Source organism: Grampus griseus (genome assembly GCF_964374135.1).
Source record: "Grampus griseus genome assembly, chromosome: 8".
Taxonomy (NCBI): domain Eukaryota; kingdom Metazoa; phylum Chordata; class Mammalia; order Artiodactyla; family Delphinidae; genus Grampus; species Grampus griseus.
Window position 1 is genome coordinate 21,572,189 of NC_139002.1, and position 27,825 is coordinate 21,600,013.

Below are 27,825 nucleotides of genomic sequence, written 5' to 3' on the forward strand. Positions count from 1 at the left end.
GAGGTCTTCTGCCAGCATTCAGTAGGTGTTCTGTAGGAGTTGTTACTGTAGATGTAGTTGTTCCTGTAGATGTATTTCTGATGTATCTGTGGGGAGGAAGGTGATCTCCACGTCTTACTCTTCCGCCATCTTGAAGCTCCTCGGCAGGCGGATTCTTAACCACTGCACCACCAGGGAAGTCCCTGTCTCCTAGTCTTGAACAAAGTTAGTTCCTGGACACTTTCCAGGTTGTTCTGGATTTGTATAACATGGTATTTCAGGTCTTCAAATGGGTAACAGCTAGTGGTCCTCGGGCTCTGCATCACATGCCCATTTCAGACAAATGGAATCCAGATGACAGTGGTTGTGTTCTGTTCAAAGTGTGTTCTGGAGATCCTCATAGGTCCCAGAGAATGGTTCAGGAGATCTGCGTAGTTCAAACTGATTTCATAATAAAAGTAATACGTTATTTGCCATTTACTCTTTCATTTTCTCATGAATGTCCAGAGGAGTTTTCTAGAGGCTACATGACCTGTGATATTGTAGCAGATTGAATGGAGAAGCAGATATGAGAATCTGGCTGTTTCTTTTTTTTTTTTTTTTTAACATCTTTATTGGAGTATAATTGCTTTACAATGGTATGTTAGTTTCAGCTTCACAACAAAATGAATCAGTTATATATATACGTATATTCCCATATCTCTTCCCGCTTGCGTCTCCCTCCCTCCCACCCTCCCTATCCCACCCCTCCAGGCGGTCACAAAGCATCGAGCTGATCTCCCTGTGCTATGCGGCTGCTTCCCACTAGCTATCTACCTTACGTTTGGTAGTGTATATATGTCCATGCCTCTTTATCGCTTTGTCACCGTTTACCCTTCCCCCTCCCCATAGTCTCAAGTCCATTCTCTAGTAGGTCTGTGTCTTTATTCCTGTTTCACCCCTAGGTTTTTCATGACTTTTTTTTTTTTTAATTCCATATATATGTGTTAGCATACGGTATTTGTCTCTCTCTTTCTGACTTACTTCACTCTGTATGACAGACTCTAGGTCTATCCACCTCATTACAAATAGCTCAATTTCGTCTCTTTTTATGGCTGAGTAATATTCCATTGTATATATGTGCCACATCTTCTTTATCCATTCATCCGATGATGGACACTTAGGTTGTTTCCATCTCTGGGCTATTGTAAATAGAGCTGCAATGAACATTTTGGTACATGACTCTTTTTGAATTATGGTTTTCTCAGGGTATATGCCCAGTAGTGGGATTGCTGGGTCATATGGTAGTTCTATTTGTAGCTTTTTAAGGAACCTCCATACTGTTCTCCACAGTGGCTGTATCAATTTACATTCCCACCAACAGTATAAGAGGGTTCCCTTTTCTCCACACCCTCTCCAGCATTTATTGTTTCTAGATTTTTTGATGATGGCCATTCTGACCGGTGTGAGATGATATCTCATTGTAGTTTTGATTTGCATTTCTCTAATGATTAATGATGTTGAGCATTGTTTCATGTGTTTGTTGGCAGTCTGTATATCTTCTTTGGAGAAATGTCTATTTAGGTCTTCTGCCCATTTTTGGATTGGGTTGTTTGTTTTTTTGTTATTGAGCTGCATGAGCCGCTTATAAATTTTGGAGATTAATCCTTTGTCAGTTGCTTCATTTGCAAATATTTTCTCCCATTCTGAGGGTTGTCTTTTGGTCTTCTTTATGGTTTCCTTTGCTGTGCAAAATCTTTGAAGTTTCATTAGGTCCCATTTGTTTACTTTTGTTTTTATTTCCATTTCTCTAGGAGGTGGGTCAAAAAGGACCTTGCTGTGATTTATGTCATAGAGTGTTCTGCCTATGTTTTCCTCTAAGAGTTTTATAGTTTCTGGCCTTACATTTAGGTCTTTAATCCATTTTGAGCTTATTTTTGTGTATGGTGTTAGGGAGTGATCTAATCTCATACTTTTACATGTAGCTGTCCAGTTTTCCCAGCACCACTTATTGAATAGGCTGTCCTTTCTCCACTGTACATTTCTGCCTCCTTTGTCAAAGATAAGGTGACCATATGTGCGTGGGTTTATCTCTGGGCTTTCTATCCTGTTCCATTCATCTATCTTTCTGTTTTTGTGCCAGTACCATACCGTCTTGATAACTGTAGCTTTGTAGTATAGTTTGAAGTCAGGGAGCCTGATTCCTCCAGTTCCTTCTTTCGTTCTCAAGATTGCTTTGGCTATTCGGGGTCTTTTGTGTTTCCATACAAATTGTGAAATTTTTTGTTCTAGTTCTGTGAAAAATGCCAGTGGTAGTTTGATAGGGATTGCATTGAATCTATAGATTGCTTTGGGTAGTAGAGTCATTTTCACAATGTTGATTCTTCCAATCCAAGAACATGGTATATCTCTCCATCTATTTGTATCATCTTTAATTTCTTTCATCAGTGTCTTATAATTTTCTGCATACAGATCTTTTGCCTCCTTAGGTAGGTTTATTCCTAGATATTTTATTCTTTTTGTTGCAATGGTAAATGGGAGTGTTTTCTTGATTTCACTTTCAGATTTTTCATCATTAGTATATAGGAATGCACAAGATTTTTGTGCATTAATTTTGTATCCTGCCACTTTACCAAATTCATTGATTAGCTCTAGTAGTTTTCTGGTAGCATCTTTAGGGTTCTCTATGTATAGGATCATGTCATCTGCAAACAGTGACAGCTTTACTTCTTCTTTTCCAATTTGGATTCCTTTTATTTCCTTTTCTTCTCTGATTGCTGTGGCTAAAACTTCCAAAACTATGTTGAATAAGAGTGGTGAGAGTGGGCAACCTTGTCTTGTTCCTGATCTTAGTGGAAATGCTTTCAGTTTTTCACCATTGAGGATGATGTTTGCTGTGGGCTTGTCATATATGGCCTTTATTATGTTGAGGAAAGTTCCCTCTTTGCCTACTTTCTGCAGGGTTTTTATCATAAATGGGTGTTGAATTTTGTCAAAAGCTTTCTCTGCATCTATTGAGATGATCATATGGTTTTTCTCCTTCAGTTTGTTAATATGGTTTATCACATTGATAGATTTGTGTATATTGAAGAATCCTTGCATTCCTGGAATAAACCCCACTTGATCATGGTGTATGATCCTTTTAATGTGCTGTTGGATTCTGTTTGCTAGTATTTTGTTGAGGATTTTTGCATCTATGTTCATCAGTGATATTGGCCTGTAGTTTTCTTTCTTTGTGACATCCTTGTCTGGTTTTGGTATCAAGGTGATGGTGGCCTCGTAGAAGGAGTTTGGGAGTGTTCCTCCCTCTGCTATATTTTGGAAGAGTTTGAGAAGGATAGGTGTTAGCTCTTCTCTAAATGTTTGATAGAATTCGCCTGTGAAGCCCTCTGGTCCTGGGCTTTTCTTTGTTGGAAGATTTTTAATCACAGTTTCAATTTCAGTGCTTGTGATTGGTCTGTTCATATTTTCTATTTCTTCCTGATTCAGTCTTGGCAGGTTGTGCATTTCTAAGAATTTGTCCATTTCTTCCAGATTGTCCATTTTATTGGCATAGAGTTGCTTGTAGTAATCTCCCATGATCTCTTTTATTTCTGCAGTGTCAGTTGTTACCTCTCCTTTTTCATTTCTAATTCTATTGATTTGAGTCTTCTCCCTTTTTTTCTTGATCAGTCTGGCTAGTGGTTTATCTATTTTGTTTATCTTCTCAAAGAACCAGCTTTTAGTTTTATTGATCTTTGCTATTGTTTCCTTCATTTCTTTTTCATTTATTTCTGATCTGATTTTTATGATTTCTTTCCTTCTGCTAGCTTTGGGGTTTTTTTGTTCTTCTTTCTCTAATTGCTTGAGGTGCAAGGTTAGGTTGTTTATTCGAGATGTTTCCTGCTTCTTAAGGTGGGCTTGTATTGCTATAAACTTCCCCCTTAGAACTGCTTTTGCTGCATCCCACAGGTTTTGGGTCGTTGAGTCTCCACTGTCATTTGTTTCTAGGTATTTTTTGATTTCCTCTTTGATTTCTTCAGTGATCACTTCATTATTAAGTAGTGTATTGTTTAGCCTCCATGTGTTTGTATTTTTTACAGATCTTTTCCTGTAATTGATATCTAGTCTCATGGCGTTGTGGTCAGAAAAGATACTTGATACAATTTCAATTTTCTTAAATTTACCAAGGCTTGATTTGTGACCCAAGATATGATCTATCCTGGAGAATGTTCCATGAGCACTTGAGAAAAATGTGTATTCTGTTGTTTTTGGATGGAATGTCCTATAAATATCAATTAACTCCATCTCGTTTAATGTATCATTTAAAGCTTGTGTTTCCTTATTTATTTTCATTTTGGATGATCTGTCCATTGGTGAAAGTGGGGTGTTAAAGTCCCCTACTATGAATGTGTTACTGTCGATTTCCCCTTTTATGGTTGTCAGTATTTGCCTTATGTATTGAGGTGCACCTATGTTGGGTGCATAAATATTTACAATTGTTATATCTTCCTCTTGGATCGATCCCTTGATCATTATGTAGTGTCCTTCTTTGTCTCTTCTAATAGTCTTTGTTTTAAAGTCTATTTTGTCTGATATGAGAATTGCTACTCCAGCTTTCTTTTGGTTTCCATTTGCATGAAATACCTTTTTCCATCCCCTTACTTTCAGTCTGTATGTGTCTCTAGGTCTGAAGTGGGTCTCTTGTAGACAGCAAATATATGGGTCTTGTTTTTGTATCCATTCAGCCAATCTGTGTCTTTTGGTGGGAGCATTTAGTCCATTTACATTTAAGGTAATTATCGATATGTGTGTTCCTATTCCCATTTTCTTAATTGTTTTGGGTTCGTTATTGTAGGTCCTTTCCTTCTTTTGTGTTTCTTGCCTAGAGAAGTTCCTTTAGCAGTTGTTGTAGAGCTGGTTTGGTGGTGCTGAACTCTCTCAGCTTTTGCTTGTCTATAAAGGTTTTAATTTCTCCATCATATCTGAATGAGATCCTTGCTGGGTAATCTTGGTTGCAGGTTTTTCTCCTTCAACACTTTCAATATGTCCTGCCACTCCCTTCTGGCTTGCAGAGTTTCTGCTGAAAGATCCCCTTATGGGGATTCCCTTGTGTGTTATTTGCTGTTTTTCCCTTGCTGCTTTTAATATGTTTTCTTTGTATTTAATTTTTGACAGTTTGATTAATATGTGTCTTGGCGTATTTCTCCTTGTATTTATCCTGTATGGGACTCTCTGTGCTTCCTGGACTTGATTAACTATTTCCTTTCCCATATTAGGGAAGTTTTCAACTATAATCTCTTCTAATATTTTCTCAGTCCCTTTCTTTTTCTCTTCTTCTTCTGGAACCCCTATAATTCGAATGTTGGTGCGTTTAATGTTGTCCCAGAGGTCTCTGAGACTGTCCTCAGTTCTTTTCATTCTTTTTTCTTTATTCTGCTCTGCAGTAGTTATTTCCACTATTTTATCTTCCAGGTCACTTATCCGTTCTTCTGCCTCAGTTATTCTGCTATTGATCCCATCTAGAGTACTTTTAATTTCATTTATTGTGTTGTTCATCGTTGCTTGTTTCATCTTTAGTTCTTCTAGGTCCTTGTTAACTGATTCTTGCAATTTGTCCATTCTATTGTCCATTCTATCTCCAAGATTTCGGATCAACCTTACTATCATTATTCTGAATTCTTTTTCAGGTAGACTGCCTATTTCCTCTTCATTTGTTAGGTCTGGTGGGTTTTTATCTTGCTCCTTCATCTGCTGTGTGTTTTTCTGTCTTTTCATTTTGCTTATCTTACTGTGTTTGGGGTCTCCTTTTTTGCAGGCTGAAGGTTTGTAGTTCCTGCTGTTTTTTGTGTCTGTCCCCAGTGGCTAAGGTTGGTTCAGTGGGTTGTGTAGGCTTCCTGGTGGAGGGTACTAGTGCCTGTGTTCTGGTGGATGAGGCTGGATCTTGTCTTTCTGGTGGGCAGGACCACGTCTGGTGGTGTGTTTTGGGGTGTCTGTAGACTTATTATGATTTTGGGCAGCCTCTCTGCTAATGGGTGGGGTTGTGTTCCTGTCTTGCTAGTTGTTTGGCATAGGATGTCCAGCACTGTAGCTTGCTGGTCGTTGAGTGAAGCTGGGTGCTGGCGTTGAGATGGAGATCTCTCGGAGATTTTTGCTGTTTGATATTATGTGCAGCTGGGGGGCCTCTTGTGGACCAGTGTCCTGAAGTTGGCTCTCCCACCTCAGAGGCACAGCACTGACTCCTGGCTGCAGCACCAAGAGCCTTTCATCCACAGGGCTCCTTAATTTGGGATGATTCGTTGTCTATTCAGGTATTCCACAGATGCAGGGTATATCAAGTTGATTGTGGAGCTTTAATCCGCTGCTTCTGAGGCTGCTGGGAGAGATTTCCCTTTCTCTTCTTTGTTCTCACAGTTCCCAGGGGCTCAGCTTTGGATTTGGCCCCGCCTGTTAGTGTAGGTCGCCGGAGGGTGTCTGTTCTTTGCTCAGACAGGATGGGGTTAAAGGAGCCGCTGATTCGGAGGCTCTGGCTCACCCAGGCCGGGGGGTAGGGAGGGTCACGGAGTGCGGGGCGGGCCTGCAGCGGCAGAGGCCGGCGTGATGTTGCAGCCTGAGGCACGCCGTGCGTTCTCCCGGGGGAGCCGTCCCTGGATCCCGGGACCCTGGCAGTGGGGGCTGCACAGGCTCCCCGGAAGGGCGTGTGGCTAGTGACCTGTGTTCGCACACAGGCCTCCTGGCGGTGGCAGCAGCGGCCTTAGCGTCTCATGCCCGTCTCTGGGCTCCGCACTTTTAGCCGCGGCTCGCACCCGTCCCTGGAGCTCTCTCAAGCAGCGTTCTTAATACCCTCTCCTCGTGCACCAGGAAACAAAGAGGGACGTAAAAGTCTCTTGCCTCTTCGGCAGGTCCAGACCCCTCCCCGGACTCTCTCCCGGCCAGCCGCGGCGCACCAACGCCCTGCAGGCTGTGTTTACGCCGCCAACCTCAGTCCTCTCCCGGCGCTCCGACAAAAGCCGGAGCCTCAGCTCCCAGTCCCGCCCGCCCCAGCGGGCGAGCAGACAAGCCTCTCGGCTGGTGAGTGCCGGTCGGCCCGATCCTCTGCGCTGGAATCTGTCCGCTTTGCCCTCCGCACCCCTGTTGCTGTGCTCTCCTCCGCGGCTCCCAAGCTCCCCCACTCCGCCTCCCGAAGTCTCCACCCGCGAAGGGGCTTCCTAGTGTGTGGACACTTTTCCTCCTTCACAGCTCTCTCCCGCTGGTGCAGGACCCGTCCCTATCCTTTTGTCTCTGTTTAGTTTTTTCTTTTGCCCTAACCAGGTACGTGGGGGGTTCCTTGCCTTTGGGAGGTCTGAGGTCTTCTGCCAGTGTTCAGTAGGTGCTCCGTAGGAGTTGTTCCACGCGTAGATGTATTTCTGGTGTATCTGTGGAGAGGAAGGTGATCTCCGCGTCTTACTCTTCCGCCATCTTCCCGGAAGTCCTGGCTGTTTCTTTTTGAAGCCAGACAGGCAATTTGTAAAACAGTGCCACCCTTTTCAATACATTTGTTTGGGTTTGGAAAGCATAGCTATTTTTTTGGAAAATTTATTTATGTTGACATGTTATGGATTATTACTGTTATTTTAAATGAATAATAAATATTTTAAATACTATTAGTTTTAATTTACAATGTGATAAATATACGTCGATATAAGTCCTATAAAACAGCTGTTTGGTGTCCTCAATAATGTATACGAGAATAAAGGTGTTCTGAGAACAAACAGTGTGAGAACTCTCCTCTGGAAGAACATCGGTAGTTTAAATGAGTTTCTAGAGTGTTCTAATGCACACTTAATTTGAGGACTTTGTGTCTGTGTTTGTCTTACTGATAGAATACACCTTTTTTGGTCTCCACATTTCTAAAAGAAAACCAAAACGACAAAATTTGTCTCAATTTCCCAGTTTCTCATACCTGTTTTCTTTCCTCCTTTAAGCAAAGAAAGAGGAAGAGCATAAACACACTGGTTCTAGAGCTGGTGATTTGCATCCTTTTTTCAAGCAGGAGTGCATTCTTGCTTAATCTTTGAACCAGTAGCTCTATATTAAAATAAAATATAAAATTTTTAAGTGACAGTAAATTCTCCAAGCATGTAGATTTTTCTCAACACTGTAGTTTTAAAGGAGCTGGAACATTATAAAGCTTTCAAGCAGAATGGAACCATTTACAAACACAGATACAGCCCCCATTGCTGATGGAATAAAACTCAACTTCCTTAGCCTGGCACTCGACGTCTTCTATGATCTGGGCCCATCCTACCTTTCCTCTTGTTTACTAATTCTTCCCTCCACACAGCCTCAATCCCAGTGCACAGTGTGGTCCTTGACCACCTGCCTCAGAATTACCTGCAACACTTAATAAATGCAGTCTATCTTAGATTTACTGAATCAGAATATCAGGCCATCATGACAGATAATCTGCATAATACACAAGATTCAAACCTCCCCCCCGTTTTGATTCTTAATAAACATTGTAGTTTGAGGGCCCTGCTCTAGCTATAACTAATAACTCAGTGATTTTCAAGATTCAGCCCAAATTACTTTCTCCAGGCAGTTTGCTTGTATACTCACCAAGATGGGTTCAATGGCCCATTTTATGGTGCTTCTTGCTTGAGTCTCTGTAATGGCAGTGATTTCATGCTGCTTTCCATCCTGGTCAGTGGCTTGCATAGTCATCCTCCATCCCCATGCAGACTGCCTCTCTCTTCTGCTCTGTATTCTCTCCGCTATTAACTGTGTTGATGGTGCTGTGTACCCCTAGTAGGTCCCCAGTGAGTGCCTGCCATGCTGAACCCTGCTACAGAATCTATCAGAGATGACAGTTTCTGGATATGAGCAGCAATAAGAGATAAAACATAGCAGAGGGAATTCCGTTATTTTTCATGGTAGAGGAACGTTATTATAAGTATAACCTTTCTCTTTCCACAATCTGGACACAAAACTGAAGAGTTTATAACCATCTCCCTGTAGGCTGATCCTGCATCCAAAACTCAAAGACACGATGATTTTCTAGAAGAAGTTTAATGTAGAGACGTCTAGTACCCTGCAGAAGCATTTCAGAGACTAGACGTCATGGGAAGAGCTGGAATGCGTTGACGCTGAGAAATTGATTTGAAATAGGTATGGGCTTGGGCTTTAAAAATACCCTCTAGTACACTTGCTGCATTTGCATAGAACTCCAGAATTGTTTACATGGAATTAAATACATTTGAAAAGAAATCACAGAAAGGCTGTTTTCTTATCCCAAGGAACCAAGTCTTCAGCAGATGTGAGTGGATGGTTGTTGCTGGAAGGATGTGGGTTGGTGACCTATTTTGCCTGTGTTCACTTCAGTTGCCTGTGGGTTCAGAAACATGGCACATGCACAATCAGGCAGGTTGTTGGGTCATAGTGAGGTCTGATGATGGTGTGGAGCAGCTTGTTATGAGTGAGGGGAAAACGAATGTAAGTTTACGTAAGGTAAACACAAACCCACATAACGCAGGCACCACTAGTATTTGCTTCCTTTATCTTTTTGGGGAACACCTGTCAGATGCTCCCAACCACAACATTTCTGTACCAGCTTCCCTATCCTTTCCAGGGCCTGCTGCATGGGTTGGGTAGCTCGTGACGACTTGGCAGGTGCTTCATTGACAAACTTGCTGTAAGGCAGTCAAGTGGAGGTGAGGTTGCAGAGGGCAGGTGAGAGGAAGCCCAGAGCAGGCCTGCCAAGGTGGGAAGCACAGCACCCTCTGTTTCTTCCACCCTGCCTTTGTTCCAAGCCTTTCCTGTTTCCAAGGCCTCTTTATGAGGGGGCGTTGAAGTGAGCAGTAAAGGCCGCCTGGTGGTTTGGGCTTCACGGCACAGTGCACAGGGGCCCAGGGCACCCTTACTACTGGTGCAGGAGCAGAAGGAGGCAGAGGTGAAGTGTGCTAGTAACATGTGAGCTGCCTCTTAAATGGAGAAAAGAACAGGCATTATGACATAGTAAATATATATTCAGGCTCTGCTCTTGATTCTTGACACAGACCTTCTAAAATCCTTGTAACTTCCTGAGCGTTAGGGGTGCTAGGAGCATCTTTTTTCTAATATTTGGCCTTTGACCCTGGTTCCTGACACAGAGTTCCCGAATCCCTTAGAATTTCCTGGTTGATAGGCGAGTCTGTTTTTTTTTTTTTTTTTTTTTTTTTTTTTGCGGTACGCAGGCCTCTCACTGTTGTGGCTTCTCCCATTGCGGAGCACAGGCTCCGGACGCGCAGGCTCAGCGGCCATGTCTCACGGGCCTAGCTGCTCTGCGGCATGTGGGATCTTCCCGGACCGGGGCACGAACCCGTGTCGCCTGCATTGGCAGGCGGACTCTCAACCACTGTGGCACCAGGGAAGCCCGAGTCTGTTGTTTTAAGGAGGTGACGCTTGATGGGCTCTTGGATAACTTCAGAATGGGTGCTGGTCACCAGAAAGACCAAGCCACGACTGAGAGCTTGGAACATTCAGCCTTGCTACACGTCCTCCAGGGAGAGGAGAGGAGCTGGAGTTTCACCATGCCTACATGATGGAGCCTCCATGAACATCCCTAAATGGCAGCGTCCAGAGAACCCCAGGGCTGGTGAGGTGCCACTCTCTGGGAGGGCGGCACCCCGGAGAAGGTGTGGACCTTCCCACCCCTTGCCCTGTGCATCTCTTCCATTTTTTCCTGAGCTGCATCCTTTATAATAAATGCGTGATAGTAGGCAAACTGTTTCCCTGGGTTCTACGAGCCATTCTAGCAAATTATTGAACCTGAGGAGGGGTCATGGGAACTCCTGATTTATTGCCTGTTGGTCAGAAGCACAGGTGACAACCTGGGACTTGTGACTGACCTCTGAAGAGGGGGCAGTCTTCTGAGACTGAGCCCTTACCCTGTGAGGGCTGCACTAAACTCAAGGCACTTAGCGTCAAACCTGAGTGAAATTCTAGGACAACCAGTCGGCATCTGCTGAAGTTGAACTGCTTGATGTGTGAAAACCCATGCATTTGGTGTCAGAAGTGTTGTGAGTAGAGAAAGGAGAAACAGTTTTTGTTTTATTCTTTTGGGCTTGAACAGTGGGCCCAGTGGGCCCAGTGGGATTCTCACATGAAGATCGAAGTTACTTTCCTCTCTATGCTTGGACAGGTATGAAGATTAGGGTGCCTCAGGCACCTCTGAGGCACAGACTCGTTTCTCGGTCTGCCCCGCAGCTTCACGCTTCACTGTGGGTGTGAGGGCACGGTGGTCCTGATGAGGACTGAGCAGAGAGTGGGCTTGGCCACCAGAATTTTCCATGTGAGGGTGAGGATGGCTGGAGAAAAGATCTGAGGCACAGAGAGGGAAGGGAAGGTGCTAACACAGCCACTTTAAGCCATCTAAATTGTCATTTGGAGGGACCTGCCTGGGGTTTGTGGTGGTGACCTGGTGACTTATCATCCAATCCTTTTACATGCAGCCAGTTTCAGGCCACAAGCTTTCTTTCAAATCTGAAAACGACTGTTTTGCAAATACTCTGGCATTGGGCGTAAGGAAAGTCAGCTGGGAAATAAAACGTGGATGTTAGGCTGTGTCTGTTGGAAGGGACATGGGAGATCAGTGACCTATATTCCTCAGTTTGCATGGGAGAAAATGCAATCCTAGATCTGCCAGGTCAGAGTGAATCACCACCCCTGAAAATGATTAAATTGGCCCTGGTGGTTTGTTTGGTAGAGCAGGCACATTGGGGTTACAGACTTGAGGGATCTTGAGGCCCCACCCTAGGGACTGCTTTGTGGCCAGACATGCTCCAGGGGAGGTTGACCTAGCCATGGGAAAGGAGGAATGAGAGGGCCTAAGGAAGACTTTGAGGATGCAGTTATTTATTTCTTAGGTGACACCATTCTGTGACCCCACTCGATCCTCCAGGAAGCAGTGAGATTGCTGAAAAATCTCTTTAGGCCAGGGAGGTGGATGGGTTTATTTGCTGAGCAATGCATAGGGGCTGAAGAGGGTCTTGGACGCTGAGATTTACAGAAATCAGTCAATTCCCTGAGCCTGTTCCCAGAATCCTTTAGCGAGGGGAGTTTGGGTATTGGGGGAAATGCTGAGTGAGCTGGTCTGGTGGTGCTTAAGGTGAACGCCTGCCCCTCCCACCCCCGACTCTCAAACCTTTTTCTTTGGTGAAATAGGCCACCTCTGAGTCCCTCAACCATGGTGTCTGAGGGGGAAGAAGCAGTGATGAAAGGATGGAAATAAACCCTCTTCCCAACCATGATCCTGATTAGCAAAAATGCCAGAATTTTGCAATCATAAAGTTCCTATATACCGAGGTTCCTGAATGTGACAGTTGAAGTGGAGATCTTGATTATACAAGTCAAGTGGGAGACTCAGTAGATTTTATTTATTTATTTATTTTTAAAATTTAAAAAACTTTTTTGGCTGCATTGTTGCTGTGCGCGGGCTTCCTCTAGTTGCGGTGTGTGGGCTTCTCATTGCAGTGGCTTATCTGCGGGGGCACAGGCTCTAGGTGCTTGGGCTTCAGTAGTTGCGGCACGTGGGATCAGTAGTTGCAGCACACGGGCCCTAGAGCATGTGGGCTTCAGTAGTTGCGGCTTGCAGGCTCTGGAGCTCAGGCTTAGTAGTTGTGGCACATGGTCTTGGTTGCTTCGTGGCATGTGGGATCTTCCCAGACCAGGGTTTGAAGCCTTGTCCCCTGCATTGGCAGGCAGAGTCCTAACCACTGCACCACCAGGGAAGTCCCTAGATTTTATTTAAATAGCAATTTTATTTCACTTTTTTTAGGTACAAGAGCATGTAAGCCCGCAGGGGGATTCTTGCTTTCTGGCCAGAGCTGTGCCTGAAGCTTGGCCCAAGCACACTGCTGGGAGGATCTGAGGGGACTTGATAAACCACCCTGACAAACAGCTTCAAGTCAGATACTTTTGCATATTTTCTACCAAAAAAAATTAACACGCCTCTATGGACTTTAAGTATCTACTTTACTTGGGTCTCATGGACACTGGGTTTTACATTGTAAGAAAAACCTGGAATTGTGGCCATTTCTCCGACAATGAGTACTTGTTTTAGTAATATCAAATTTACATTCCACTGCTGTTTCTGTGTCTTTTGTGGACATGAGATTTTAAACTTCAATGCTTATCACAGTATAGTCTGTTTGAAGACATTTTGAATGACATTTACATCCAGCATACATGGTACTAACTAGATGTATCACTAGGGTGACCTTCTGTCCACATTTGCCTGGGACAGGCACCGATTACTCTTGTCATAGCGTCCTGTCTGGTTACTGTCCCCTTTCATTCTCAAAAGAGTCTCATTTTGGAGGATCAAATTCCGTGGTCACCTTACATATACTTCAACTGGGGTGGCAGCATGAACATCTATGACCAAGTGCAGTGACACACGCAGGAATGACTAGACATAACTGCTGCTCAGATGGCAGGGATTGAGAGGTGCTACTCAATTTCAGAGATGATGAAACCTGAAGATGTAAGTGTCTTAGAATCCATAAAATAAGGAAGAACTCTTATAAGATTTGCATGTCTGAGTGTTCATTTTCCCAAGCTGCTAACATTTTCCTCTAGTAAGGGGTACAAATCCATTCTCTTCAGTCCTTCAAATGGATCACACTGTGTTTGAGGAAACCATAAAATCCATTCCCTTAAGGGGCTTGTGGTTTAGTGGGAAAGACAAAGAAATGAATGATTAGCTTGTAGTGTGATAAGAGCTATTAGGAGATTATTATTCCTGCCCTCAAAGTGTTTACAGTGCAGGTCAGTGTTTCTCAACCATTTTAAAATTCGTGTTTCTTTGTGTTAAAGATTAAAAATCGGGCTTCCCTGGTGGAAGTGGTTGAGAGTCCGCCTGCCGATGCAGGGGACACGGGTTCGTGCCCCGGTCCAGGAAGATCCCACATGCCGCGCGGAGCGGCTGGGCCCGTGAGCCATGGTCGCTGAGCCTGCGCGTCCGGAGCCTGTGCTCCGCAGCGGGGGAGGCCATGACAGTGGGGGTACCGCGTGCCGCAAAAAAAAAAAAAAAAAAAAAAGAAAGATTAAAAATCTCCTCCTCCTAAAGATTCAGATAGTAGCAACTTCCTCTTCACTTTCACCCCCCATTTCCTCTCTCCTTCGTCTACTTGTCTTCTCTGCCTCATCCTCTTTCTTCTTAGTGGAACAAAGAATTCCATTCAAATTAAGGTATATCAAAGAAGAGCATAGTGCCCTACTAATGGCACAAAATGTCTATGAGTAGCCCAGAGAAGGTGTTCAGAAGGCAGGAAGGTTACAGAAGGAGACATCTGAGCTGAGTCTTGAAAATGTATGTGTGTGCAGATGTGTGCGTGTGCATGTGTGTGTATTGGTATATAATGAAAAGTTTCCTATTTACTCATCCCTTCTATCCTATAGATAATCATCATTGCTAGTTTCTTGTATATTTTTCCAGGGATTCTTTATGCATTTACTAGTAAATACAAATATAAATTCTTATCTGGTTCTCAGCTTCTACAAAAAGATAGCACACTACATACACTATTCTCCCACCTTCCAATTTTTGCTTCTTAATTGTCTTGGAGATTCTTTTAAATTTCTACATTGTACTCTTTTGTATGCCTGTACCACAATTCATTCAATCAGTTTCCTATTAATAAACATTTGAGTTGTTTCCAATCTCTTATTGCAAACATTGCTACAATAAATAATCTTGGACATCCATCATTTCATCTGTATGCAAGTATATCTATAGAATAGATTCTCAAAGTGGGATTGCTGGATCAAAGGTAATGTGCATTTATTTATTTATTTAAATGTTTATTTTTATTAATTTTTTTCCAGTTGTACTGAAGTAGAATTGACATATTACATTGTATAATTTTAAGGTGTACAACATAGTGCTTTGATATATGTATATATTGGAAGTTTATTTTAAATCTTGAGACATATTGTCATATTACATAGCCTTTGTACCAATTTCCCTCCTGCCAGTAATTGTGGGAGTGCCTGTTTCTTACATCCTCATTGGTAGTGTCTATAGTAGGTAGGGAGAATAATCCCCTCCCCCCATGTCCAAGTCCTAATCCCTGGAACCTGACTATGTTAAGTAACATGGCAAAGAGGAATTAAGGTGGTTAATTAGCAGACCTCAAGATAGGGAGATTTTTCTGGATTATCTAGGTGGGCCTAATGTAATCATAAATGTCCTTAAAATAGAAGAGGGAGGCAGAAGAAGAGTCAGAGGAAGATGTGTCAGTGGAAGAATGACAAAGAGATGCAATGCTGCTGGCTTTGCAGATGCTGGACTAAGACCACCAGCCAAGGAATGTGGGCAGCTCTGGAAGGTGGAAAGAGCAAGGACGCATATTCTCTCCTAGAGCCTCCAGAAAGGAACGCAGCCCTACTGACACCTCGATTTTAGCCGGTGAGACCCGTGTTGGACTCTAACCTATAAAACTGTAAGAGAATTAATTTGTGTTGCTTAAGATTTTAAGTCTGTATAATTTGTTACAGTAGCAATAGAAAACTAATACATTATGCTGTCAAATTTATAGGTCTTTGCCTTATCTAAGGTAATAAAATGTTATCTCAACTATTTTTCTTTTTTGGCTGTGTTGGGTCTTCATTGCTGCGCGCGCGGCTTTCTCTTGCAGTGAGCGGGGGCTACTCTTTGTTGCAGTATGCAGGCTTCTCATTGCGGTGGCTTCTCTTTGCTGCAGAGCACCGGCTTTAGGCACCAGGCTTTAGTAGTTGTGGTGAAAAGGCTTAGTTGCTCCGTGGCATGTGGGATCTTCCCTGACCAGGGCTTGAACCCATGTCCCCTGCATTGGCAGGAGGATTCTTAACCACTGCGCCATCAGGGAAGTCCCTCTCAGCATAGTTTTAATGTACATTTCCCTTACTATGAGTGAGATTGAGCATCTTTTTACACATTTATTTCCTTTTCTGTGACCTGTATACTTTTGCATTGGGTTGATTGTTTTTCATTTTATCAAAATCTAGTATTTTATAAATTGAGATCATCTTTTTCTGTGATATGAATTGCAAATAATTTCCCCCAGGTTGTCATTGTCTTTTGACTTTGCTATGGCTTTAACTTTTGTAGGTTTTTTTGCACAGAATTTTAATTTTTTTTTTTTTTTTTTTTTTGTGGTATGCGGGCCTCTCACTGTCGTGGCCTCTCCCGTTGCAGAGCACAGGCTCCGGACGCGCAGGCTCAGCGGCCATGGCTCACGGGCCCAGCCGCTCCGCGGCATGTGGGATCCTCCTGGACCGGGGCACGAACCCATGTCCCCTGCATCGGCAGGCGGACTCCCAACCACTGTGCCACCAGGGAAGCCCCAGAATTTTAATTTTTATTTAGCAGGATGTATCAATCTTTTCTCTAAGTCCTCTAGAGGCCTAGTCTTCTAGGCCTTTTTAAAATACAGGTTTATCAAGGAATTCTCCCACATTTTTCTTTAGTATTTTAATTAATTGTTTATTTTTAAACACTTAAATCTTGGATCCAACTGGAATCCAGATGGTAAAACAATTATTTGAAAAGTTATCTTTTCTATACTGATTTGAGATGACTCTTTTATCATAATCTAAATTCCTGTGTATATTTTTGTGTATTTCTTGACTTTCTATTCTGTTTCATAAGTCTATTTATGTATCAAACCAGCATCATTTGAATTATTGAGACTTTAGGTTTTAAGATTTGATAGGGATATTTTCTCCTATTTTCCCAGAGTTTTCTTAAGCTATTTTAATTTGGTTTTTCTCCATATGAACTTTATAATTAGCCTGTCTAGTCCAAAAAAAGAGAGCAAGAGAAAGAGAGAGAGAGAGAAAAGTAGAAAACTAAAACCCTTCTGGTATATTTATTGATTAGATTTATGTTAGTTACATTTACAAATTAACATTTTTCATTTGTTCAATAAAAAATACCTTATTTGGTATCTTTCTGTATTGTTTAATTTTTATTCATGTTTAACCTAATTCTTATGAAGTTTATTCTCGATAGTTTATCTGTTTTCTTGATATTGAAAATGGAGTCTTTTCTTCCATTATACTCTAACTCGTTGTCTGTATATATGAAAGCTGTTGATTTCTACATATTAACTCAGCAGCTCTCTATGTTACCAGATTTCTTATTGTTTCCAGTAGTTTTACAGTTAGTTGTGTTGTGTTTTTAAAATATATTATCATATCATTTGGGGATATTTTAAGTAAATTATATATTCATGGAAAAATATCCTTTTAATCTAGATTATCAGGTTTATTTGTGTAGAGTTGAATGGAGTGGACTATTATGATTCTTTTACTTTCTTCTTTATGTGTGTTTCTCACTTATTTCTTTTTATGTATATTGGGTGCTTTACCTTTTCCTTAACTAGGTTAGCTGGTAGTTTATTCATTTTTAAGGTACACTTTTTGCATTTATTTATTAGTTCTGTTTTCTAGCTCATTAATTTCTGCTTTATCAATTCTTTACTTCTATTTTCCTTTACTTTATTATGTTATTCCTTTCCTAACATTCTGTGTTGTTTTCCTAACTTGCTGATTAACACATTTTTTTATCCTTATTAGTTTTACTAAGATACTGTCCTGAAAGTTATGACTTAAACATTAATTATTAAATTCGATGGCTTTCGCCCATCTGTATCATCTTTGTCTTTCACATAGTTGCCTCTTGTTGAGAATTCTTTCTTTTTCCTCCCAGAACACTGAGCCTTTCGGATTTTTCAGCTTTTCAGGTAAGTTTTCTTTTTTTTCCCCTGAAGATTCTTCCTTGTACTGTTACTGTGTGTGAGTTTTCTAAAGTCCCACCAACACCCTTGTTTAAGCCCAAGTTGGTCATCCTGTCTTCTCTTACACTCCTGGTCTCTTTCCCCACTGACTACTTTAAATTCAAATCCTACACTAGAAATAACTCTCATCTCAGCTTCAGACTTAACATTTTGACCTGCTTTTAGAAACCTCTCTCTGGGTCTTCTAAGAATTTAAACGTAATATTTGAAGCTGAACGCTTCACCCCACCGTCTTTACCCAATCTCATTCGTGCTTTGACTTCCATACCTCAGCAGCCTCACCATTGTTTAAGGAGCTAAACCTTGACAACTCTGAGTTATGTTTTATTTTTTCTTTTCACTCCCAACATTCAACCAATTGTCAAATCCTGTCAGTCCTGCTTCCACTGTGGTTTTCCTTTCAGGCTCCTCGCTGTACCTATAACTTGATTCCAGCCTGTGCTTTCTCCTCCTTGACTATGGCAGTGGTTTTCTATTAGTTTCTCTATTTCCAACCTCCTTCTTCACTCCACCTGTCTCAACCAGCAACAGAGCTCGGAACATTCACTGCCCAACTCGAAATACCGGAAGATACCTCATGGCCCACAAGTAAAGGATTTCCTTGTCTGGTCCTCTGCAATGAGGCTCTGATCTCCCCCCAGCTAATATGCTGTATACTCATACGCTCATTTCTTTCTAGAGTTCCTGCATTTTATTATCTTCAAACTTGGCTCATACTGTTTTCTCCATTGGTAATGTTTTATTCTCTTCTTTATCTGCTAAAATTTTATTTATGCTTCAAATTCCATCTCATATACAACTTCCTCTGTGAAGACTTTCCTGTTGCCCCTGAATCTAAGACGATTTCTCTCTCTCCATTGTGTTCGATTTTCTTCTCTGAACATATTTATTAATTTACTTGCTTTGTCTTGCCATTAGATCTTGAGTCCTGAGAAGGCTGAGACTGTATCTTCTGAGAAATGTAAGCCAGCACTTTTAAATAGTAAGTTCTCAAATATGTATTGAACATAGGAAAATTCTCTAAAACAAGATGAAGAAATAAAGTAGAAGAGTCCCTGAGTGACTGTGTCCGGCAAACAGCTTGTGACTTTTCTAAACTGTAACATGAGAGAGAAATAAACTTTATTTTTAAGTCACTGTAATTCAAGGTCTCTTTGTTACAACAGATTAGTCTTTCAAACCAATGCTATGGGGAACATACATAAGTAGCTGATGACATTAACATCCACAGAGGAAGGCTCATTCATTCATTGATCTCAGGGGGTGATAATCAGCTCTGTCTGACAAATACATGAAGACCTAGGGGTGACCCTTCCAGGCTGACTGAACCTTTGCAGTAGGGAATGACAGCAGTCTGGCAGTGTGGGAGTGACCTGACATGGAGTGGAGAGTCTCATGTCATGATGACCTTGTAACCGCTGGTGAGACTAAGACCTGAGCTCAGCTTAGAACAAGAGGTGAAGAATCCACACTTCTCCCAAGAATAGAAACAACCTTGAAAGGTAAAAATAAGGTGAGCAAAAATAGACAAGACAGGGCTTCTTTGGTGGCGCAGTGGTTGAGAGTCCGCCTGCTGATGCAGGGGACACGGGTTCGTGCCCCGGTCTGGGAGGATCCCACATGCTGTGAAGCGGCTGGGCCCGTGAGCCATGGCCGCTGAGCCTGCGCATCTGGAGCCTGTGCTCTGCAATGGGAGAGGCCACAACGGTGAGAGGCCCGCGTACCGCAAAAAAAAAAAAAAGAAAAAAAAAGACAAGACTCACAGGAAGGTGATGGAGTGGGATGCAGTGCCAGTCCAGATGTGCCTGAAGGGAAAGAATTCTTGAGGCTCAAGTGGGGGAGGTACCATCCTCTGCCTTGGTCAGAATACTGGGGGCTTGCAGGGGCTGGAGTGCCTACAGAGTAGATATGATAAGACCTAGGGACAGAAAGGAACACCTAGAGGCTCATTCTTAGAAAATATATCAGCATCCTGGTTCCAACAGAGTCAAGAGTCTGTCACACCTGGCAAGATGCTAACCTGAACTGAGTTGGGACCAAGTCTGTGTAGCTTAAAAAACCCTTGACCTCATGTTGGTTTACACTACATTGGGCTGCTTCCTGAATCTACTTTTGTCTGTCCAGACCTCTCCTGTCTGATCCTTTGAATGCTTGTGTCAACTGAAACAAACAAACAACAACAACAACAACAAACAACATACAATGTGAGAGCTGTGAGTTCAGTTTTATTTGGGGACTTACTGAGGGCTATAGCCCAGGAGATAGCCTTTCAGATAGCTCTAAGGAACTTCTCTGAACAGGTAGCAGGGAGGTCAGTATACATATGATTTTGTGAAGGGATACGTGCAATCAGTCATACATCTTGGTAGAAGGTTGCTGCTAGTCATGAGGAGCGAATGTCTCTGTTAATTATTTTAAGTGTTTTTCTAGGTAGGAGAATATGCAAGAAATTTGGTTCGTAATATTTTCTTCTGAAAATATCTAACTATCTGAAGGCCTGTTCTGCCAGTTTTTTCCAAAGGTGCAGAGTGTCTCATTCCTGATCTCAACTCTGAACTCCTTTCAGGCCCTGTTAAAAGTCAGCAACTGCAGTGGCTAGTGACTTCATTCTTGTAGAACCAGATGGCGAGTGACATTCTTTAGTTTGCACTTGGAATTTCTCCATCTCCCCAGGTTTCTAGAGGTGGGTGGAGGAGACCAGCCAGCTGCCTGTTTCTCTAGGCTGGGCCCTACCACAGATCCTTCTTACCAACCACCCTGACTTGACGGCACCTGACACTGGAGTATGATCACTGCTCGGGATTCTAGAAGCTGTACTTATATCCTGTTGCTTCAGACTGCACCTCTTAGCTATCCCTTTGTCTTATAACTCTCTATTGTCACATGCCAGAGCTAGCTGAGAGTTCTGCTGGGGCCGTTGACCTGACCTGCCAACCTCTCTCCCACTTCAGTCTCAGGTGGACTGTCTCGCTTCTGTGTGCCAAGTAAGGGACAAGGGATAGAGATCCACTAACAGCTCCTGAAACTGCAAGGAAGGTTGGGGTACAGCCTGCAACAGTGTATACTGCAGCCCTTCCTTCTATTAGTCTGAGTTTTTATATAAGCTCAGGGAAAACTGTTTTTTGAGAAGAAACAACCATTCCCTGCCCCCCCGCCCCCATTTTCTCTTTCCTTTCCTCCTTCTTCATTACCACTAACTTCTCTATTGAGTTTCCTCCAGATGTTGGGTAAGGCCCACAGATATCCAAGATGATTCCTAAGCCTGGGGAGAGGTTTTAGAAGACAGGATTTTTCAGTCTGCTGTAGAGTAAGTGACTGGGGTCTGGGATTTAGGTCTCCTGGATTCTAGCCCTTGCTTTGTTCCTGATACGCTGGGTAAATCCTTGAGCAGGCTGGCATGAAAAAAGACATCTTTTAATGATGTGTGTCTATGAGCTACAGGGGATACAGAAAGGCTTTGAGCATGGGTAGTTTTTGCTTTGGGTTCCCTTTTCCTGCACTGGATGCATCTCTGCTTCCTTTCTTGCCTCTGATTCTCTAGGGACATCCTCTAGGAATATTTTCAGTTTAAGCCACTAGGTGGTGCTTCGACCCTATCACTCACTCACCAAAATGCCTGCTCTGACAGCTGGGTTAAGAGCAAGGATTTCTTGGGAACTGCAGTGACATGGAAGGAATGTATTCTTTTCTTTCTGAAAACTCTGAAAGTCAACCTAAATGCTTTTTCCCTGGCTGCCTGAGGGGAAGGAGGCCATTTCCCCAATTTTACTGCTCATTCCTCTGACTCTTTCCCCCTGCCTTTCACTGTTAATTGCAGTAGGTTAATAGCTCACAGAGGAGAAGCATCTTTCTTTGGGTGATACTGGGGTGGGAAGGCCTTTCTTTTTCATGAGAGGCAGCAAAGCCAAGTGGTTAAGTGCACAATTTCTAGATCTATTGGGTCATAGCTGAACCTGGCTCCGCTTATAAACTATGTAAACGTGAGCAAGTCACATAACTTCTCCATGCCTCAGGTTCTCCATCTATAAAATGGGGATAAGGAAAGTGACCTGCCTCGGGATGGTTACACAGTGGTAGTATAGCTATTATTTATTAGCACTGTTCAGGTTAGGTACCAGATCAAACCAAGTGAACTTTAGTCCTTGATGAGATCAGTGTGCCATCTCACTAGCCCTGGTCTTTTCTAGTCCATACCTTTTCTAGTCTTTTTTCCCAGAAGAAACTTTGGTACACCTCAGGCTCCCAGCACTACCTCTGGGTAGTGGGAGAGCTCTACCTCTGACCACAAAGCTGGTAGAAGACTGTTAGCCTGCTCTTCTGGTCTTGAACTTCTTCCAGTTGACCATCTCCTTGGAGGTAGAGCCTCCGGACCATACATCAGTGTCCCAACTCAAGGCTGGCTGCCTCCTCACCATCGGTCTGCTCTTGGCACTTTCTCCCTTTGTAACCATTGGTATCTAACTTGACATTTTTTTCTTTACATTTCTAAGTCCTCAGCTAGACATAAACTTTTTTTAAAAAAGATTTCTTTTTTTGATGTGGACCGTTTTAAAAAAAGTCTTTATTGAATTTGTGGCCACAAGGCATGTGGGATCCCAGCTCCCCAATGGGATTGAACCCGTACTCCTTGTGTTGGAAGGCGAAGTCTTAACCACTGGGCTGCCAGGGAAGTCCATAGACGTAAAACTTTTTTAATCAGTTTGGTTTAAAAATATTATTTCCAGTGGCTCTTATGGCCAGACACTGTGTTAGTATGTTTTGTATCTTCTATGGTATTATTTCTGGAGTGTGTATCATCAATTCCAGCAGCCTAGTAGTAGGAACAAACTCTCTTCCCATGGCGAATAGTAGGGATGCAAAGTCTCAGTTCATTGAGTGACTCTGGGTATGCAGAGCTGTGAAGGGAGAGAGCAGAGTCCTCTGGATACACTAGCCCTCTATTCCCAATATCAAGTTACAAAATGAAATTCACATCTCCTCAGGGTTCTCTGAACATCAGAGAGGGAATCACCTATATTCTATTGATAATAACTCTCTTTACCTCTTAGGTTTTTCCTAATTATCTATACTTCATATTCTTCAGATTTGTTCTCAATTAATGGTTTACTGACCGACTTTTGGAGTTAAGTGAGCATTAGAGGATGAGGGGAAACTGGATCCCCTATGGACTGAGGAATTTCGAGCACAATCCTCTTCGGCATCAGAGAAGGCACTGGTGGGTCCTAAAGACTTGGAAACCGATTAGTTTCCTCAGCTATAGACATAGTCCTTCTTTTCTTGACTGGCTCACAAGAGAGATGAACATTTTGAATAGGAGGGGATTTCTGTGCCTACCTAAAAAAGATACAAAGTCTCACTCATTCCCGAAAAAAACAGATTTGTGCCTTGGATTCTGTGGTGAAAATATTGTGCCTATTATTTTTAAAGAAAAAAATTGTGAATTTTTCTGTTGAAGCCTGCTAAAGGATGTCAAGGGATCGTTCTCTTGATACACCAGAATGAGCACTAGAGCCCATAGCTGAAAACATCAGGCAGGAACTACCTGTCATTGTGGAGATGGCCACCAACTCAGGGAGGCCCCTGGAAGCACCTGCTCCAGGTTTATTAAGAAGTAATGAATAGTCCCTTCTACCACCAGCCACTACCCCCACCTCCACCAAGTCTATACAAGGAAACTAAGGGGAGAGAGAAGGAGTAGAGAAAAAAAGCCATCGACCTGCAGTATTTGTGTGGAGAAGTTAATTCTTGCCTGTCTCCTGGGTGAGGAGTGAGTTATATGCCACTGCCCCTCCCCAACCCCAGTGACAGGGAGGCTCCAAGAAAATCACTTGTAGAAACTGGGAAAGGAGAGATGGGCATCTTGATCTCCAACTGGATGATTTGCTTATCCGTCTCATCTCATTTGAGCAGGGGAAGTAGGACCAGGAGATGGTGGGACTGAGAGAGGTGTGACCATGGTGAGGATACCTGTGACCCCATGGGCCTAGAGGATGCAGTGGAAGGTAGCTGGGTTTGCATCACTGGCGAGAGCTTCCCACCAAGAGGGGCCTGGGTGATGGGTTGCCATGGTGCTGTGGCTCTGTCCTCTGAAGGTGGAAGCTGGGAGGAGGGTGGAGGAGGTAGAACCAGAGTTAGATCTCCTGAGTCAGGAAGTGTGCTGGGTGGGGGCCTGGGAGCGCCAGCGAGAGCTCCCACAGGGCTCTTTGAAAAGCACACAGTAACTAACAGGGAGAGGAAACACAAGAACTGGTTAAATAGGAGTCATCTCTCTCTACCTCCTTCTTGCCAACATACTGGAAAGACTGGACCTTAAAGGGAGGTAAAGGGAAGGCAGTTCACTGCTTCCTGCATCCCCTTCCTCTCTGGACTCCACAAGGATCTGGGTCAAAACCATGCTAATGGGAGGAGAAGATGTGATATGCAAATCAAGTTTGAGCTTCAGTCAGACTAAGTTTTAGCAATAGAAAATAACCAGGAAAGTTTTGAAATCTGCCTAGGATGTCACTAAGGAATGCAAAAGTCAGATTTGGTTGAATTTGGTTGAAGGCAGTAATTAGAGAAAAGTAAAACTACATCGTGTTGTGTTCATACAACATGCAGTTGAGTCAGAGCAATATACTCATTATATACAAGCCTTTTAAAAATGATTTGTCCCAAACGGGGCACAGCCATCTTTAAAAGAAGTATTTATAGTCTAAATTTGAGATGCCTTTATTAGAAGGAATTTATAAAATTTTCTGGTATAAAACACAAATTTTTCCTAACACATCTTAACCAAAAGCAAATTATAAAAAGCCGCTTGGTGTTAAATTTTAATAGATTGCCATGTAGTTCAAGGTGAGAGTTGGGAATTAAGATTAAGGATTATTGGTCTAAACTTTCCTTTAGTCTACCTAAAGTTGACTCAAAGTCCACCAAAGATTCTAAAAATCATGTCGATTTGCATTTCTTTAATAATTAGAGATGCTGAGCATTTTTTCATGTGCCTGTATGTCTTCTTTGGAAAAATGTCTGTTTATGTCTTCTGCCCATTTTTTGATTGGGTTGTTTGTGTTTTTGGTACTGAGATGTATGAACGATTTATGTATTTTGGATATTAACCCCTTGTCAGTCATATCGTTTGCAAACATTTTCTCCCATTCCATAGGTTGTTTTTTCGTTTTGTCAATGGTTTCTTTTGTTGTGCAAAAGCTTTTAAGTTTATTCAGGTCCCATTTATTTATTTTTGCTCTTATTTCTTTTGCCTTAGAAGACAGATCCAAAAAAATATTGCTATGACATATCAAAGAGCGTTCTGCATATGTTCTCTTCTAGGAGATTTATGGTTTTGGGTTTTACGTTTAGGTCTTTACTCCATTTTGAGTTTATTTTTGTATACGGTATCAGGAAATGTTTTAATCTCATTGTTTTACATGTAGCTGTCCACTTTTCCCGGCACTCTTCAATAAGTATTGAAGAGACTGTCTTTTCTCCATTGTATGAAACTTTTCTCTGGGCAAGCTTAAGTATTGGAACATCTTCGGAGCTATTCTAGAATCTACATCCGTTTTGACTGATTCTGTTCAAATACTCTGCCAGTAGGAGCTCCAATTCATTCTCCTAGGACTAATGGATCCCTACAGAGCTTTAGTAATCACTTCCTCCTCCCCACCTGCACCGCCAAGTCAATAAAAATGCACCTACCTGGTGTGGGTCACCACTTTTGCTTGGACACTAGGCATGGCTTCTTTTGGCCTATGATTACTTTCCATGCCTGATCATTGGCCATTAATTGTGACCTCTGCCTAAGATTCCCTTCTCATTACCCCTGACTATGACCTCAACTTAGCCTAAATTATTAAATTCTCTTGGTTGGCCATGACATCTGCTTTGTCTGTTAAGCACTGCTGTCTATCTCGGTTAAACATTTTCAAACTGTGTCGCTTCTTGTTTTTAAACCATTTTACTTTGAAAAAACACAACATGAGAGGTGAATAAGGATAGCAGTTTTTGCAAAGAAGAAAGGATATTGGTTGGAAAGCTATTACGGCAGGGCTATCTTGTGTAGTTAAATCTGTGTGTTTTCTGACATATGTCCAGTATATCCTTCCCCTTCTCCACTCTCATTGGTGCCTGAGGGCTGCTTTCCCCTTCCCAGCCCACATGGAAGCAGAAACAAAGACTTTAAAGGAACTGCTGGCTTAACCCAGGAGGAGAAAACTCTGATGCTTGTTTATGTTAAGCAGTTTTCTATCCCCAAAGGTGAGGTGAGCCTGGAGCTCTAGGAAAGAGAAGAGGAGGAAGAGGGACAACAGACCAGAGAGTTTGAAGTGGGGAGGGGAAGACACACAGGCTTAGTGAAGATTTGTGATGGAGTGGGTGGTTGGTCCTCAGGACTATCAACTGCTTGTGCGCAACGCATTGTCCTATGGTCCTAGATCCCTGCAAGTCCCTGAGCAGAGGGTAAGGAATTTGGGGCAACTAGTATGAGAAGGGGCTATTAAATGAAATCTTCATCTCTGGTCAAGGAGGAACAGTTTAGAACCAGTCAGATTTTCCTTTGACAGAAAGGAACCATGGGTGTGCTCCCATTGTTACATACTTCAGAATGAACTGAGCTGGTTTGTTAGCTTGTAGGTAAAAATGATGCATTTCACCTGAATTTTAAGTTCTGTGTCTGATAATTCTAGAGGGTCTAATTTCTCAATTGAAAATGTTGTTAATTTTACAGATTCAAATGAATTACAAGGTACAAAATATTTTCCTTGGGTAATGTATTATGATAGTAATTTGGACGTTCAGTTTGCACTGGGTGCAACATCGGTCATTCCATTGATCTTCAGGATTGACTGTCTGATCTGGATCTTTCTGTGAATGATGATACTAACCAGTTTTTCAAGTGGTCATCTAGTGATTTAGCTGGAAACTCAGGAGTCCAAGTCTGGCTCCAAATTACATGTCCCAGCCTCAGATTCATGCTTGATTGTTTTTGTAGAATAAAGTATACACAGAAACACCATCAACAAGTCAGCAACCAGTATTTATTGAGTCAATTTTGGGATTAAAAATTATGTTTCCTATGTGCGTGTGTGTGTGAGTGTGTATGTGTGCGTGTGTGTGTGTGTGTACTTTGCAAAGAAGTAGAAGCTATGATTATAGCACTTGAGGAGCTTATAATCTAGTTAGAGAAGTAACATATAAAGTTAGTAGGTTTATACTTAGAATTGTATATGGCTGAATATTTCTTGGTCCCTGAATGTGTGCTTATACACATTTATAACAAGACACTGAAATTGAAGTTCCAACTGAGGCATTAAGATATAAAAGATGCTGTTTACCAAAACGATATGAGAGAAAAAAATATGATTGGAATCATGTAGTAAGTAGCTTTGTCTGGTTTCTTTCACTTAGCAGTATTCATTTATGATTCACTCATGTCTTTTGTGTCTTGATAGCTCAATTCTTTATATCATTGAATAATATTTCCTTGTATGACTGTTCCAAAATTTGTTTATCCATTCACCTGTTGAAGAACATCTTCATTGCTTCCAGTTTTTGGCAGTTATAAAAAAAGTTGCTAACAACATTTGTGTGCAGATTTTTGTGTAGACATATGTTTTCAAATCAGTTGGGTAAATACCTAAGAGTATATGATAGACTACGTTTAGCTTTCTAAGAAACTATCAGACTGTCTTCTCAATCTGACTGTATGAGTTTGCATTCCCATCAACAATGAATGAGAGTTATTTCTCTGCATCCTTGCCAGCAACTGGTGTTTTGGATTTTAGCCATTCTAACAGGTATATGGTAAATTCTTATTGTTTTAATTTTCAGTTTCTTAATGACAAATGATGTTGAGCATCTTTTCATATGTTTATTTGATATCCATATGTCTTCCTTGGTGAGATATCTATTCAGATATTTTGTCCATTTTTTACTTCGATTGTTTGTTTTCTTACTGATGAGTTTTAAGGTTTTTTTTTTCTATTGTGGATATAAGTTTTCATTAGATAAGTGTTTTGCAAAGATTTTTGCCCAGTCTATAGCTTGTCTTTTCATTCTCTTAACAATGTTTTTCACAGTGCAGAAGTTTTCTAATCTTTGTAAATTC